The sequence below is a fragment of the Eschrichtius robustus genome, chromosome 2 (genome assembly GCF_028021215.1).
Source record: "Eschrichtius robustus isolate mEscRob2 chromosome 2, mEscRob2.pri, whole genome shotgun sequence".
Lineage (NCBI taxonomy): Eukaryota > Metazoa > Chordata > Mammalia > Artiodactyla > Eschrichtiidae > Eschrichtius > Eschrichtius robustus.
In genome coordinates this window covers 38,958,544-38,976,754 of record NC_090825.1, presented here as the reverse complement: position 1 = coordinate 38,976,754, position 18,211 = coordinate 38,958,544, and the positions used below count along the sequence as shown (strand labels likewise).

Genomic DNA, 18,211 nt, shown 5'->3' with positions numbered 1-18,211 from the left:
TGATTGTCTTTTTTTCTCTCCCTTTACTTTTTTTTTCAATAATTCTAAGCAACGATAATAATAAAGGCAGTTGTTAACAACAACAAACCTTTAGTTGTCATTCTTATTTTATTGCCAAGGACTCCTGCTGTGATTGTAGTTTTGTTGAGTGTCAATTGCTTTATTAACCAGTTAAAACAATCTGGGTGAATTAGCAAGAATTTTCTTCTGCATGCAGAGCTTCTTAGCCTGAATTCAGGTAACCGCTGTGTCTGTCACCAGCGGTTCTGCTATTCTCTCCTGGCGGACGGCAGCCAGGGAGGCAGCGTTCATGTGCGGTCTGCTGCTCGGTTCCCAGTCAAGATAGAATTCCACGCTCCCGGAAGCGGCGAAGCCGCAAACCTCAGATCAGTCTTGAGAATGCGAGGTTCCGCATCTCACTGCCGGTAGGACTTCGACCAAGCGAGGACAGCAATTTGCACCCTCCCTTTAAAATTGTGCTTTTAGAAACATTTATGATTTCTCAAAAGCGCTGGCCATGTCAGGTGAAACCCTTTTCTTCCTTTTTAAAGTTTTTTTTTTTTCTTTTTGAAACCCCATGTGACTAGGAACAGGCAATTTTTAACTGGACCAGAGGTCTGCGTGGACCCCAGGTTGGAGTCAGTGAGTGCAATGGGCTAAGAGGTTCTGACCCAAGGACGCACTGAACCCTACCTCTGGCAAAGCCTTCATTAAATGCATCGGATTCTCGCGGGGGTAATTGGAGTCCTGAGGGGCGAAAAAGCTTATCTCCCAGGTCCTGGGCGGTTCAGCTGAAAGCTACCACATCTGCACCGAATCTAGCAAAACACCCACGGGCCCACCCGAGCTCTCGGGAAACCCGGAGCAAGTTAACTCAAGTGTAAGTTGATCAAATGACAGTCTTTCTGAAAGAAGTGACACCCTTTGCCCCACTGCAATCCTGTAAAACTGGCAGCTCTGAATTTAGCGCCAAAGGATTGATTTCCAGCGCGCGATGGAGGTTTACTGGGAACGAGTGGGGGGAAGGGAGGCGAAGGTACCTTGCTGGAGGTCAAGAGGAGGAGGAGGAGGAACAGCAGCAGAAAATTACCGGCCAAGCGGGGGAGGGAATTGGAAGCCCGGAAATCTACCACTAAGCCTCAAATAACCTTCCCTTAGGTCTCAGAATTCAGTGCTCGAAAAAAACAGTCTCAGTAGGGTGTCCTCGGCTGGAGTCCTCGGGTGGGTTGCAGAGGTGATGTCAAGAGTTATAGCTACTTTCTACGAATAAAACTGGTGGCTAAAGTGTGCCGGGGCCGTTTACTGTATCTGAGAGGAGCGTGGGTGGAGGCTGATTTTAAGGAGGGGGGGTGGAGGCAATCATTGGTGGCATCTACCGGCAGATTGTGAGCGTAGAAGAGAAGGTGGTTTCGGGGCTGGAGGAAAATCTCCAAACCCCAGTAAATGGCTGGTCAGTTCGGAAGGTATGATTTTAGGGACAATCTTAAAGGTCGCAGTCTGATTCGACTCCGCCAAGGTGAATGGGAGGATGAGCTCCGGGGGCGTGTACATTTATAGAATTCTCTACGCCTCCAGATCCAGGGTGTTAAGAAAAATCATTAATTCTTTGAGACTTCAGGCTGAGGGGAGAATTTGCTTTGCCCCTCTACCTGCTAAATACCAGCTGAGAAAGGGGCCCAGGAGACGACCCCTTTCAGAAAGAACGTCATTTGATCAACTCAACCGAGTTAATCACTTGCCTCCCGGAAGGGGTCAAGAACGCCATCCCTTCCCCCTGGTGCAGCCGCGCGGCGCGAGGTCGACCGCTCTACCCCAGGTAGCCTCTCATCGAGGGCCCAGGAAACCCTGTCTGACTGTTCTCTGTAGGGCTTAGAGCTTTGTGATCACGTTTCTGGTGTTTCCTAGAACCCCACTCGCCCGCGTTCAAGCACCAAAGGTCGCTAGAAATTTAGCCTGTCCCGAGTCCAAGGATAAGAGGAGCGCGAAACAAAGAGACACCCCCCCCCCCATCTCCGTCTCTCGGCCTCCTCCCTTCCGGATTTCCAACTTGCCAACCCCTGTGCTGGAATCCCCCCCGCCCCGTCCCCGCGCCCCGTGTTCTGCGCTTAAGGGCATTTTTCAATTTCATCTTCCCATTGAAAGAAGTGGAAACATCGAACTGGATCTACACCCCCGGCCCTAATTCCTGCTAGACTTGGGAAAAAACCAACGTCCCGCAGACCTCTTTCCGTCCCGGTTGGCGAGCGCGGCCCCCCGAGAGAGGCCACTCAGTTCCTTAGTGTGAATCTGCTTGTCACGCACCTTTGGGACCAGAGCCCCGGATGGCCTGTCTCTGTCGTGCACTGGTGGGCCCGGGTGGGGACTCCAAAGTAAAAGTGAATCAGGTCGCCTGCCCGCGGTGCCGAACACTATAAAAGAGCAGGGGTCTCTGCCTGCCACCTGGGGGCTGCCTGCTGGGAGACCCTCCAACCTGCTAGACCCCAAGAGTGGAGAAGAAAGCACAACCCCCGACTGCAGGCTCAGAGACTAACCCTTTCGGAAGGTAAAACTTTAAGTGTTAGGTTGCCCCCTTCTCTGTCCATACCCCAATCCCCCGGGCTTCCCCCCAGATGAATACACCTGTGGAAATGAAAGAATCAAGGTAGCATTTTAATTGCTTCAAACCCTTTGTCAGATCATCTCTTTATGCCAGCTGCCAGAGGCTCAACTTGATCTGAGCGCCTACATTCCAGAAAATGTAAGGACGACATTCCCTCTGCATTTGCCTTGGTGGCAGCGTCCGGAAAGGATGGTATAGTTATTGATACAGAACATTGGAGTGGGTAGTTTAATTCTTAATATCACCACCAAAATATAGATAGCCCCAAGTATTCATTGGCATTTTTTTCCAGGTTTATTTTATTCACTTTGTGTGGCAAATGTTTGAATTGGAAAACGAGAGAAACCCCACAGCGTAGATTCACTTCTGTGCTCTTCTGTCAGGCGGGGGACCCACATGCGTTGATTAGCCGGAGAAGCGGACTCCTTTGTTGATTTAAGAGTTCATCAGGCAAGAGGTAACAATTACCTTGTTGCGTTTTCTCAGTTCCCTGTTGTTGACTTGTATCCGGAATGCCTCCATTGTACAAAATTCAATCCAAAAATGAAAAGAAATTAAGGCAAAAAGGTAACAATGGTAGGACAGGTCTATTTTAACTGACCTTGTGTGTGGATTGTATATACCTCACAGACATATGAAAAACATTAAAAGTGTATAGCATATGTTTTATGTATAATTATGTATAATTATGTGCTAATGATAACATTATTTAATATTTTAATATAATTCCAGAAAGAAATGTTTGAAATGCTGTTTCAGAGTACACATAACACCCTCCTTCCAAGAAAATAATTAGCAGGCTTCAAAATAATATTCAGGGTGCTTTGTAATAAGAACAAAATCTGAAACTTCATAGACCAAAATCCCATCAAACATCGTGGTCCATAACTAGTTTGCTACAGGTTAATTCTATAAAGAAATACCCTTCTGTTTTGCACAGTCTCATTTTATTTCAGTTGTGCATTTAAAGTATGTATTTTACCACTTACTATTCTGAAATTTCCAATCATATCATATCAACAAGAATTAAAATATGAATAAGTCCTAGATAATGCTTAAGGAATGACTACGATTAACTTCTGTGATTTGACAGTATTGTGCTCTTCTTTATTTAAATGTAAATATTAATATATTAATATAACTAGATAGTTTCACCATCTCATAATTTACAAGACATTCATATAGTGAAAGAGCAAGTATTACTTTCTGTAATGTCTACTTAGGGTCTATTATCAAAATATAGTAATAAGATTCATATGAGTAACAAATATGTAACTGTGCACTCTGCTATCAGAGTGTTCAGTCTAGTTATAAAAACATTGAACTGTTATATCATGTGTGCTCTCACTTGAATGTAGTTAAATTAATGCTTTGTCATTTTTAAGAATCCTCCCCACACTCCCTAGATATGTGTAATAGCCTAGGAAGATCACTGCATCAACTGTAATGCTAGATCAGATATTATATTATTACCTATAACTAGCATCCTGCTGACTTTCACTTGAGTATCAGGACTCAAATTATGTCTTACTTCAGAATGTGGTACAATGTGCTATTTTGTCTTCTTGGCTCAGTGTTAGAATTTATTATTCACTCTCCTTTTTATGAGCTGCACAAACCATTGGGGATAGTGATGAGAAGCACAGGATAAGTTTCATTGGCTTTGGAATCTCCTATGGTTTTTGACAAAATAGAAGTCTTATCTTTTTAGGTCTTGATGGTGTGTTTCTTCCAATCCTGAGATGTTGATTTAGCTGTCCCGAACATCACATGATGTGCCTCTCCATAATCCTGTACCCAAGTCATTGCAGATCTGCTGACATGATTTTGGATATGCTGTGCCAGGGCAAGTATATTCTTTTGAATTATGCCAGTAGTGAGGAGGAAACATGAGTACAGCTCTCAAAGTGGAAGAAAAGGTAAGTGGGTAGAACATCACTCCTTTGAATATGGTGGTGGAGAAAGAATTGAGTGTACATGACTTTATCAGCCATCAAAAGAGAGGATGAAAATAGATGTTAGACTAAGAAGAGAAAAGTATTCAATTTTGAGAAGGGTAAGAGAAAGCTTATTGAGGAAAAGGAAAAAGTGGAGTAAATGTCAAGAGGAACAAAAGAAAGGAACAGGCCTTGATGACCCAGTTCATCTGGCACCCAGATCTTTACTAGCAGTAGATGGAATTTGGGAAAAAATAGACTTTATAATTATTTTAATCTGGCATTTATACTTTAAAACTCTGATTTAAGGGGGGAGATTTTTTGTAGACTATTTGGCAATAATTTTAAAAAGTTGTACTGCATCTTTAAATGTCTTATGCTAGAATGCTTACCAAAAGTAAACTCACTATTGTTAAACTGAATCAGCACAGAAAATACAAACTAAAATTACTAGAAATACCACAGAATGGATTCCTACATTTTTTAATGTAACTATTTTCATTTAACAACAAGATTCAGGACTCAGAAAGGAGAAAGGACTAGATCTGAGAAGGAATTTTATAAAATGGCTTCAAAGTTTTCCAGAGTTTTTGTCAGTCATTGCCCTTTCTACAGATTGGATTATACCAGAAAGTGTGATTCACATATTTGGAACTGCTCACTTAAACCATAATAAAAACAAAAAGATGTTGTGAAAAAACTACCTATGTTCAAATTCATGCCAGGGAACTTAAAGGGCTGCCAGCAAAATCGTTGCTCTGTTAGCATTTCTGACCTGGCTTCACATTCTCCTAGACTAGTTCTTCTGATGTGAGAAGAATGTAAGCCAAAACCACAAGGGAGCACTCTTCGCACCCATGCCCTTGGGAGGAGTTGGGATGTCCAAAATGTTGGAATGGTCAGATACAGTTGTTCTCAGAATCTATTCCGGAGGTCATGGGGTCAGAATGTCTGCACATGTGCACAAACCAACGAGCCCATAAAAGCCTGATTGGAGGCAGCAGTGCCCCATAAAATGTCATACCCAGCCAGAATCCAACAACATTTGAAAGGCGTCTGCTATAGAGAAGAAATATGAGACTGACAGCGTCATCTTCGGCAGTGGCAGCAGCAGTGAAGAGAGATGGATGGGGATTAATCATGGTAAAATACTGAGCAGAAGAGACAGCAAATTCTGCCAAGCATGAATACTTCTCTACTCACATGTTTCACAAAGTACACTCTTCAAAGTACAAGCTGATTGGTCAAGGTCAGGTTGATCTTTGCTAGGCTAAAAGAAGCAGCTGCTGAGCTTATCCCATGGCAGATGGAAGACACAAAGATTTTTAATGTTAAAAAAAAAAAGAAAAATTATTTGTAGTTTAACAGTAGAAATACTTCTGATAACACATGGTAATCAAAATTGCATTCCCTCTCAGCGCTCATGCCACTCACTTTGGGGAGTAACACGGATTTATAAAGATTATTGGTTGCTATTAGCCTGTGGATCTTCAGGACTTTTCATGTATATCCCTTATCTTACTAGATTTAGCATGTTGCCTCATTTCATAACCTCTCCTCATTAAGACATCATTTGTGTAAGTAAAACATTTACGTAACGGCCTTTGAAGGACTGAACAGGTAGCTCTAAACGTTAGCTCTAGGCAAGGCTACCAAGACTGAAATAGCACCACAACCCTCCCCCAGTATCTATCAAGGGACACCGAATAACTCTTGTAAGGATTTACTTCTTTGACATTCATAAAAGGCTTTTTAGTCTTCAGAGGTGTTTGTTTAGTTTTGTCTGTTGGTTTTTATTTCAAATATCAAAGCTTTCTGTAGGTGATTTTTTTTTCCCTGTTCCTTTACCCTTTTGTGTTATTATGAAAGTTTCTATAATAAGCAGGTTGACAATAAGAAAAGAGGAAGGAAGATGTCAAAAAGGAAACAAAGATGGTGGATCTAAAAATGAGTGATATACAATGGAATACAACTCAGCAATGAAAAGGAATGAACTATTGATACATGCTATTACATGGATGAAAGTCAAAATACATATGCTGAGTGAAAGAAGTAAAACCAACAAATGGACACACTGTATGAATCCATTTATATAAAATTCTAAGAAATACAAACTAATGTATAGTGACAGAAATTGGAGAAGTAGGGGCTTGGGGATGGGACAGGTAATGGAGTGGAGGCAGGGAGGGATTACAAAGGACCTTTAAGGAAACTTTTGGAGTTTCATTATCTTGAATGTGGTGATAGTTTCACTGGTGTATATCAAAGCTTACCAAATTATATACTTTAAATATGTGCAGTTTATTGTTCATCAATTATACTTCAATAAAGCTCTTAAAAAATCAACCTCAAGAAAGAAGCTTGAAGTACTGTGTTGCCCCATTCTTTATTATTATCATTCCTATATCCTTTTTACAGTGAGGTGATAAGGGAAAGGACAAATGCACAGCATTGTACATGATGAAATAAGGTGCTTGAGGAGAGAAGGAACTTAACCTCAGCCATTGCCCTGATTGGAGCTTTGTCAGCAGTTGATCAGGTACACCAATCTGAATTTTCTATTGCCTAATTCTATAATTTTAAGCACTTTCCCTTCCTCTTGTACTATCACTATTAGGGAGGATCCCAAGATATGCTTTCAAGAAGGTTTCTCAAATATCCTGCTTTCCCCAAAGTCAAATTAATTCTATCATTTTTAGCACTTTGTTGATAATTTTTTATGATACATCACTTTCTACTTTGTTTAGGCATACGTTTTTCCATCACTATCAGAAAGTCTTAACAGAGAGTCCACATCCAGTCCATTATTATAAACCATTGGCTATCTACAGATCTTTGGTGAATTATCTAATGGTCTCCCAGCCAGATGAGTGTTGCTGCCTTCAGCTGAACTCCTCCAGATGTCAGTGTGTGGCTCCCCTGAACAGTATTCTTGGACACTTGGTTCTGTCACCCAGCAGGTCCTAAAGTCAGCCTGATTTATGTCTGAGCTCTTCACACCCTTCAGGCACTGCCTTCAACTCCTGGCTGCAGCCCATGGCTTTCTAGACAGGCTGCCACGTCCCTCTTTTTGTCCCTGTGGATGGGTCTCTAGCACATCCCCAGCTCACTTCTTCCTTGTCAACTTAAGTTGCTGTGAGCTGACCTCTATTTCTGATCTTCAAGTAATCACATTGGTTCTATCTTTAATCACTCAGACACACACAGGCCCTTCTGTGGGGTGGAAAGAAGGGGAAAGAGAAATGATTTAATGTGGCAGTGCTTAAATGTAAGATTTGTGTCTCCGTGTTTTGGATTTGGGGTTTAAACATCACTCACGAGGGAAGGGATCAGCTAGTTTCTTTGCCTGTAGCTTATATTTGTGGGTCTCTCCACAGGGCAGGACTTGTACCACATGGGTGAACACATACCTCCCTTAAAGTCAGAGAAGGGTATGAGGCATTTGAGGGCAGAGGAGATGGAACAAGATCAAGAACACTAGTATTGCCTAGAAACCTTTCTTCATACTAGTTTCTCCCATCACCATTCAAAGTTACAAAATATGCAATACAGTATTATTGACTGTAGTCACCATGCTGTACTTTATATCCCCAAGACATTTATTTTAAGACTGGAAGTTTGCACCTTGTGACACCCTTCATCTATTTTGCTCACCCTCCCAGAAAACTTTTGTGGCAGAAAAAAAGAATATTTGAAAGGCTGTTGCCAGAACAATTTTTTTTTCCTTTTCTCTCTGTGGAAGAGACTGCTGTTTGCTCACAATATCCATTCCTCTTCCACCCCGCTTCTTCCTTGCTAATAGAATCCTGTTTGGTGTTTGTTTGTTTGCCTGTTGGATATATTCCCAGCTAAATCACTCTATTTCCTAACCTCTCTTGTAGATAGGAGTGGCCAGCAAGGTGTAAGTGGAGGTATATGTGTGGGTCTTGTGGGAAAACTATTTAAAGGGTAGCAGACAACTAGCATGCATCTCTCTTGCTCTTATTTCCCCTCTTCTCTTTGACTGGAACTTGGGCATTGTGGCTGGAGCTCCAGCAGCCATATTGTATCTTTGGGATGACCATGAGGAAGAAGCCTGGCACAGTGAGCAGGTGGAAGAGTTTCCTGGATCTCTGATTATTTTCTAGAGCCATGATACCATCTCTGAAATGTTGTGCTAGTTATCTATTGCTGCATAAAAAATGACCACAAATTTATCAGCTTAAAACAACACCTGTTTATTATCTCACAATTTCCTTGGGTCGTGAGTCTGGGCATGGCCTAGGTCCTTGAGCAAAGGACCCACTTAGGGTCCTTTGCTCAAGGTCTCGCAAGGTTGCAGTCAAGGTTTCAGCCAGGCTGCATTCTCATCAGGAGTCTTGACTGAGGGAAGAATCTGCTTCCAAGCTCACTCAGGTTGTTGGCAGAATTCATATCCTCGCAGTTGTAGGACTGAGGTTTCCATTTTCATGCTAGCTGTCGGCCAGGGACTACTCTCAACATCTAGTTCAGGACTTCGCCATGTAGCCATCTCCATAGTTCACAACATGTCTGTTAGCTTCCTCGAGGCCAGCAGAAGAATCTCTCTCTTCAGGAAGGGCTTCTTTTAGAAGAAGAGTCCTTCTTTTAAGGGCTTTCACCTGATGAGGGGAGATGAACTCTCCCTTGAGATTAACTCAAAAATCAACTGATTTGGGACCTTAATTACATCTGCAAAGTCCTTTTGCCTTTGCCACATACTGTAACCTAATCACTGGAGTGACATCCCATAATATTCACAGGTCCTGTCCACAGTCAAAAGGCACGTATAGCAGGAGGCTGAGAATCTTGGAGGCTGTCTTAGAATTCTGCCCATGGGCTTCCCTTACATTCAGAGGATAAACCCCTCATTTCTTTCACCATAGACAGACACATCTCTGATACTTACAACCAAGTACAATTCCTAACTGTTACAATCTCTGGAAATGTAAGGGAAAATATATAAAGAAATAACTGAGTAAAAAAAAGTAATTTCAAAATTAATACAAAAACATATGTTTGTAAATTTAAAAAAAAAGTCAAAAGCGAAAACCCTCTTTCAAACACCCCAATACCTCTTCATTCCCTAAGAGTAGAGGCTGTTAGTCACAGTCATTTTTCTGTGCATTTACAGACACACACTCCCATATGCATGTATTACATATATAATAAAACGTTTAATTATATTTTATACATATATAACACATCTATATTTATTAAAAAATTAATCATGTGATGCATAATATTGTTGTAGGATTTTTATGTCTGTTAATGCCTTCCATCCAAAGACCACCAGGAATTCACTTGTACTAGAACAAGTCGGGTTTATTGTTCATTGCTGCAAGAGAGACTGCACACCATGGAGAACTTGGGAGTGTCTTGATAAAAGGGTATTAGAAAGAATTGAGGATTTGTACTTTAGTTGGGTGATTTGGGGGGAGGGTTCAAAGCAATGGGGGTTTGCACACTCTGGATTGGATGCTATCAGAGAGTGGGGATAATTTGGTGATTGGGTATCTTAACAATCTTTTCTAGAAGGAGGGAAGACCAGAAGGAAAATAAAGCTGTCATTGCTAAAGAAGCAGCGCTCACTTAAATGAGCCAGGAGATATTTGACATTTCTGTGGTTTGTACAGTGACTTGGCTTTTGTCTTGTGAGTAGACAAAATTATGAAGTGGTCTTGGTCTTTAGAGTCACAGAGAAACCTCGCTTCATGTTGATATCTGTGAGACTGTTTTGGTGGGTCAAACGGGAGAACACTGAGCCTTAGGTGTGAGGGCCAGGCCAGCTCCTAGCAATACTGAGCCCCAGCTGTGTCAGACTAAGTTCACAGATGTCAGGAGCTGCTTTTCTCATTCTCCCAGAGAATCTATCTACTGAGAGAAAAAGAAAGATACAAATGAGGTAATATATTGCATTGATTTGGAGATAGAACACTTATAAACTATCCATCACATGCATAATTATATATGTAGGATCATAATGTAGTTGATAATTCTAGACTTTGAGACATTTCAATATTGTCTGAAAATATCCTATGTTGGTGGGATACACACACACCACACCTACAAACATATATGAAATACATGTTTTATATATGTCTCATATATATACTTTTTAAGAGAAAGCATTACTCTAAAGGTATCTATAGACATGTTTATAATATATAATTTATATATACTTTGTTAAGAGAAAGTATTACTAGCTATCACATCCTGAATCAGTATACTAGTTAGAACTTGTAGGATTTATCTTGATTGGTCTTTGTTTCACAGTTGTATAAACAACCAACTGCTGCTGCTAATATCAACAACATTTTCTAAAAATATGCTGAGTATGTTGTGTCCTTCTAAATATTTATCTTTTTTAATAATCTCAATAAGCTATATTTTGGGAAACTTTTTGGGTGGGCAGATAAATACTTCCAACTGAAACCAAATGAAGAACAGTTCAATTCTCTCTAGCGTTTATAGCATTCTTGTCTAGTAATCGAAATATCCTTGGTGCAAAATAGATCTGGGCTCTAATGATTTTTCTCTCTAAAGTTGGAGTAAGTGAGATTCTACCAGAGCCAACCAGCCTGGTTTCTCATTTTTCTGTTAGAGAAAGAGAGCCCTTTGAAGTTCATTCTGAAGTTCCAACTGGAGTCATGTGTATTTTTCACATTCCTGGTCTTTCAAGTAAGTGTTGTAAGCCTTGTCTACAAAGTAGTTACAGAGTTATCTGAAAGGGACTGTGGGTTGCTTGTCTAAATTACTTAGGATGACTTGTAATTTCTTGGGGGAAAAAGTTAGAAAATGAAAGTTATCTCTGAGTGTTTAGATTGAATTTCAGTATTCAAAGGATGAAATCTTCCACAAATCTATTTAAAGTTGTTGAAAAAGGTGTAATATAAGCACAATACTGTACCTTCTTTCCTTTCCAAAACTCCTGGAAAGGTGCCGTAGAACATGTGTTTACATCAAGTCTCTGCTAGAGGTGAGTAAGCAATTACCATAGATCAGTTTAGCAGCCAAAAGACACCCAGTTCATTATTCAGTTTCCTGGTCCTTGTTCCCGCCAGGTGTTCTATCTACTTCATATGCCACTTCATATCCAGGTTACCCGGTGAATCAAAGGAAAAGGGAGTAGGCTCTGTGGTCTCTTGAGAAGGCAGAATGATGAAGCAAGTTGATTTTTAGCACACCTTCCACTTCTTTTTTTTTTTAATTTAATTTTTATTTTATATTGGAGTATAGTTGATTTACAATGTTGTGTTAATTTCAGGCATACAGCAAAGTGATTCAGTCATATTGGGTGGGCCAAAAGTTTTGTTTGTTTTTTTCCATAAGGTGGCTCTAGTATCACTTGGTTGTCTTTAACTTCATTCGAAACAATTTTGTTAGATTGTATGTGACAGCTGTCATATCAATGTGAATTTTAAAAAAGACATCAAAATTGGTGAATTTTCGTGTAGCCATTTTAATATTGAAGATGGAAGGAAAAAAGCAATGTTTTCGGCATATTATGCTTTATTATTTCAAGACAGGTAAAAACGCAACTGAAACGCACAAAAAGATTTGTGCAGTGTATGGAGAAGGTGCTGTGACTGGTCAAACGTGTCAAAAGTTGTTTAAGAAGTTTCATGTTGGAGATTTCTCATTGGACGATGCTGCACAATCGGGTAGACCAGTTGAAGTTGATAGCAGTCAAATCGAAACAATAATTGAGAGCAATCAACACTAAACCATGCGAGAGATAGCCGACATACTCAAAATATCCAAATCAAGCATTGAAAATCATTTGCACCAGCTTGGTTATGTGAATCGCTTTGATGTTTGGGTTCCACGTAAGTAAAGTGAAAAAAAACCTTCTCGACCATATTTCCACATGCGATTCTCTACTGAAATGTAATGAAAACGTTCCGTTTTTAAAACAAATTGTGATGGGCGATGAAAAGTGGATACTGTAATAATGTGGAATGGAGGAGATTGTGGGGCAAGTGAAATGAACCACCACCAACCACACCAAAGGCCAGTCTTCATCCAAAGAAGGTGATGTTGTGTATATGGTGGGCTTGGAAGGGAGTCCCGTGTTATGAGCTCCTTCCGTTGAACCAAACGATTAATTCCAACAAGTACTGCTCCCAATTAGACCAATTGAAAGTGGCACTCGACGAAAAGCGCCCGGAATTAGTCAACAGAATACGCATAATCTTCCATCAGGATAACGCAAGACCGCATGTTTCTTTGATGACTAGGCAAAAACTGTTACAGCTTGGCTGGGAAGTTCTGATTCATTCGCTGTATTCACCAGATATTGCACCTTCGGATTTCCATTTATTTAGGTCTTTACAAAATTCTCTTAATGGAAAAATTTTCAATCCCCTGGAAGACAGTAAAAGGCACCTGGAACAGTTCTTTGCTCAAAAAGATAAGTTTTGGGAAGATGGAATTATGAAGTTGCCTGAAAAATGGCAGAAGTAGTGGAACAAAAGGGTGAATACGTTGTTAAATAAAGTTCTTGGTGAAAATGAAAAATGTGTCTTTTATTTTTACTAAAAAACCAAAGGCACTTTTTGGCCCACACAATACATATATATATATCCATTCTTCCTCATATTCCCTTCTCATATAGGTCATTACAGAATTTTAAGTAGAGTTCCCTGTGTTATCCAGTAGGTCCCCATTGATTATCTATTTTATATATAGTAGTGTGTATATGTTAATCCCAAACTCCTAATTTATGCCTCCCCCACCCCATGGTTGCCCTTTGGTAACCAGAAGTTTGTTTTTGAAGTCTGTGAGTCTGTTTCTGTTTTGTAAATATCATTTGTATCATTTTTTTAGATTCCACATATAAGCAATATCATATGATATTTGTATTTATCTGACTTACTTCACTTAGTATGATAAACTCTAGCTCCATCCATGTTGCTGCAAATGGCATTACTTCATTCTTTTTTTTACAGCTAATACTCCATTCTATATATGTACCACATCTTTTTTATCCATTCCTCTGTTGATGGACATTTAGGTTGCTTCCATGTCTTCACTATTGTAAGTATGGAAAGGTGAAAGACCCCAAATACCCAAAGCAATCCTGAGAAAGAAAAATGGAGCTGGAGGAATCAGGCTCCCTGACCTTCCACTTCTTATAGTACTGTGGTCTGCATGCCTAAGGAGCCATCCTGCCAAACTCTGAACTCTGTGGGTGTTGTTTGGATACCCACACTGATCCTGACTGAGCTCTAGTGCCCAACATTGTGATCTGGACTATCATGCAGTAGGTCCTGTTCTCTCAGCCCTGGCTTGTGCATTCTAGATTTGTTCCCTGTTTTCATGTAGCCGGTCAGATACCCTCATTGCTCTCAACTGATGCGCCTGATGGGTTGAGGCAGCCCCATATCAGCTGATGTTTGGTTGGTTTTCAAGCACCAACCCAGAAAACCCATTTTGAAGGTATCTGCTTAAGATTTCATAAAGGCACTCATGCATGAAAGTCTATTCACAGGGAACGTAAAGTGTAACCCTTACTTGCAAAAGATAAATGAGATATGATCTAATTTTTCTTTCCTACCCCCTGCAATGCATACCTCTATCATTAAAGATTATATTTGAATATCACAAGGTTGATGTAAACAAAATAAGGTAATGGATGTGAAAATAATTTGTAAATAGAAAGCAGTTTGGTTCTATAGGCATTGTAGTTAAGGCAGTATAACTATCATTATTAGTACTATAGTTATTATCATTGATGGTATATAGTAGTAGCATTAGGAAGGACATTGTAGATGTATGTTCCTGTTCAAGTGGCAAAAGACTTTAGAATGGGAAATACACTAAAGACATAATTGCTAGTTGATAGATTGCTGATGATTATAATTTTTCTAGCCATGTAGAAATATATAGCTTTGTTGTTTTCTTAGAGATGCCAGAGGAATATTATATATATATACAACATGCAAAAATACTAATATAAGCACATATTTATGAATGTTGTGCATAGATTTTATAAGTACTATCCATGATGTAATGTGTAATATATTACACTACTATAATGTAGATTCCATGTATATTACAATATAGTACACATCAAGTTAAAGAGGCACTGATACCTCATACCAAAGACAAATTATCATATATATTAATTAAAGTCCTGTCTTTAGTTCTCTTGTAAAGTACAAATTATTTATTACAATATTATGTAAAAATGTTAAATTGAACTTGGAAGGGCAAGCATTCATCCATACTTGTACACTTCAAGCACGTTATGTTTTACTAACGTGTACCAGTGACTCTAATGAAGGCAGCTTAGGGTAGTTCAAACAAGTAATTAGTGCAGACAATGTATGTATGAATCTTTTCTGCTCTGAATAAGCCTGTAGAGACAGGAGCCTATTTTTTTTTTTTAATTTTTATTTATTTATGGCTGTGTTGGGTCTTTGTTTCTGTGCGAGGGCTTTCTCTAGTTGCGGCAAGCCGGGGCCACTCTTCATCGCAGTGCGCAGGGCCTCTCACTGTCGCGGCCTCTCCTGTTGCGGAGCACAGGCTCCAGATGCTCAGGCTCAGTAATTGTGGCTCACGGGCCCAGCTGCTCTGCGGCATGTGGGATCTTCCCAGATCAGGGCTCGAACCCGTGTCCCCTGCATTGGTAGGCAGATTCTCAACCACTGCGCCACCAGGGAAGCCCAACAGGAGCCTATTTTATAGTTAAATGCAAGTGCTAAAATTATAATCTTAGTGTGTGTATTTAGTTAATTTTGTATTTTCACAACCCTTTGATTTGAGGCTTTTTTTTTTTTTATAGTATGCAATATCTAGAGAGTGAAGCCTGTTCTTGTATCTTTGTTTCAGTGAGACTGTAAAACTGACACTATCGTGTCTCTATATGTAAGACTCTGTGGCATTTCCAAGAGCAGTAATGTGTCTGCAGTCATCCTCAGTTCTCTGTTCTCCTTTGTGACATTCATCTGTGAACAATGTGGAAAGAGTTGAGTTGGGGTAGACTCTGTAGCAAAATGGTAACTGAAAACAATTTTAATTGATGTGAGAAATCTCAAGCCCACTTTGGCTTTATTTCCCAGAATCTTTCATCATCTGCCTGTACAGCATAAATTAATCTTGTAGGGCTTGATATTTTCCAAAAGGAGAGAGGATTTCATGATTTCTTTGAAATACAGTTATTTGACCAATTTGAGGGGACTGGTGGAGGGTTCTTTAAATTATGCTATCTTATTTCTTTACCTAATTTGTCTAATTCAATAAAGTGTGAATGTTTGTGATTTAAGCATGTAGAGAAGAAAGTTTCTTCTTCTGGCAACTTTGACCAACTCTCACTTAGGTGTAATTAAGTGTATTAATTAAGAGTATATATAATTATTAAGTGTATATATATACACATATATATTAATTATGCATATATTATTAAGTATATATATACATTATTAAGTATATATATATATATATATATATATATACACACATTTAATAATCTAGACATAAAGTGACAAATGCATTTCAGATATCAGTCATTTTGGATACTTATTTTCCATATTATAGCAAATCTCCTGAAGATTGACTAAATGTTTTTGATCAATCCAGATATTTGACATTTCATTTATGTAGTTTCTAAAAGCAGCCATGTTAAATAATAGTTTTGATAGATTATAAACAAAATAAATGTGCTCTTGATGGGCACATACATTTTAAAAATTAAATCCTTAAATTCTAGTTACCATTTATTTATTCCTGTAATGATCTGTTATGTCTATCTGATTGACCTTCAGTATTGCAATGAACTGTATTACTTCATGAAAAGCATTTCTCTCCACTCTTCTTTGTGCCTTTGTTAAATAGTTTAAAGTGCCTAAAACACTTGAAAGTATTTACTCTCTAAAGGTATGTTTGGTAACACTTTTTGTGGGCTTTTTAAGTGAAGGAGGATTCAGTTTTTCTAAAGTGGGGACAGACATGTTATAACTCAATTCAAAAGATGAACAAATTATAATTTTAATTACTGGTAGACGATTACACTGTCTTGAACTTTCTTATGCTTGGTATTCTTCCAGAGCACCTCAAGGAAAATGTAAGACTCAACTAATTGAGTCTTAAATGAATAGTATGAAAAAGATATTCTGTATTGAATCAGACAGTTTACCAGCAGCAAAGAAATGGCACACTCAAAGGGCTTAACCGGAGAATTATTAAGGATTTAGGGAAGTATGGGCAGGGTTAAGGGAACCAACAGGGGTAGTGAAGCATTTGGGACTAGCCACCGTGGGGTGTGACCTGCCCTAGGCCTAGGATCCTGAAGCTGTGGAAGTCAGGATACCTATTATGAATGGGGGTTGTAGGGAGACACCATCAAAGGCCAAAAATGCAGTGATCTTTGGGGGGGGCAGGGATAAATACTCCAGCGTCTCTCTTCGCCTTCCCCATTCCTGCCCGTGCCTCCATTCACTGATCTCAGCTAGAAGCCAAAGATTAGCCTCCTATGGCACAGACCCAAACAGGAAAGGGTGGAAAATGGATCTGGGATGTCAGAAAGCAACAATTAGCAGAGACCCTGTTTAGTTTCTTATTTCTGCTGTAGCAAATGACCACAAACTTAGTGCCTTAAAATTACACAGGTGTATTACCTTATAGTTCTACAGCTAAAGTTCTAAACACAAGGTGTCTACAGGGCTGCATTCCTCTGGAGGCTCTAGAGGAGAATCCGTTTCTTTGCCTTTTCCAGCTTCTAGAGACTACATGCATTCTTTGATTCGTCACCCCTTCCTCAAGTCACTCAAACCTCTGCTTCTGTCATTACGTTGCTTTCTGTTACTCTGACCCTCTTGCCTTCCTCTCCTCAGGAACCCTGTGGTTACTTTGGGCCCACTTGGGTAATCCGGGATAATCTCTTCATTTTAAGATCCTTAACTTAATCCTAGCTGTAAAGTTCCTGTGCAGTATAAGGTAACATATTCACAGGTTCTAAGAATTAGGACCTGGGCATCTTTGGGGAGCCATTTTTCTGTGTTCAGATCACAGACCCCCAACTAGCTATGAATGTGAAAGAATTTGATGCCTCTGCTCTTGGGAGATTAAAACTAGAGACTTTGTTTACACATGGTACAACTAAGAAAGAATTGCTTTGCATAATTTGAAAAGTGTTTTTTGGAGGAATGCAAAAAAAAAAATGTTAAAGTAATGTTCCATTTAGTGTTAACACTGCTGTATATGTTTAGGCCTTTATGTTTTGAACCTCTTCCAAATTTTCAGCTTCCCAAGTTATCCTCTCCACATCTCATAGCCTGAATTACTTTGACAATTTTTATTAAAAAAAAAAACTGACTTGGAAAAAAATAATAGCTAAGTTGTATTGAGTAGTTATGATTTTCTAGCTATTTTCATATATTGTTTCCACAATATCCCTATGAAGAAGATACTATTATTAGCTGGATTTGAGAGATGATGAAACAGAGACAGAAGTAATATGTCTCAGGTAATATAACCAACAAGCGGATATGTTGGCTATCATTTTCCATTTGCTTCCCTAGGTCAATTTTCTGTTCTCCTCTCCCCTGCTCTGGGAGGCAAAATTATTCAAACTGCATCATCCAGGCTTCCTTTTCTCCTGGCTTCTGGGAGCCTTCAACACAAGGGAGATCTCAGCAGGAGTCTTAGAAGTGAAAGAAGAGGGAAGTAGTGTTTT

General features: G+C 39.5%; 1 pseudogene; it reads left to right on the top strand.

Annotated features, from left to right (window-relative positions):
• Positions 1 to 1,528: 1,528 nt before the first annotated feature.
• LOC137758826 (heterogeneous nuclear ribonucleoprotein A0-like) overlaps positions 1,529 to 18,211 on the top strand; it is a 106,482-nt pseudogene continuing 89,799 nt past the window's right edge.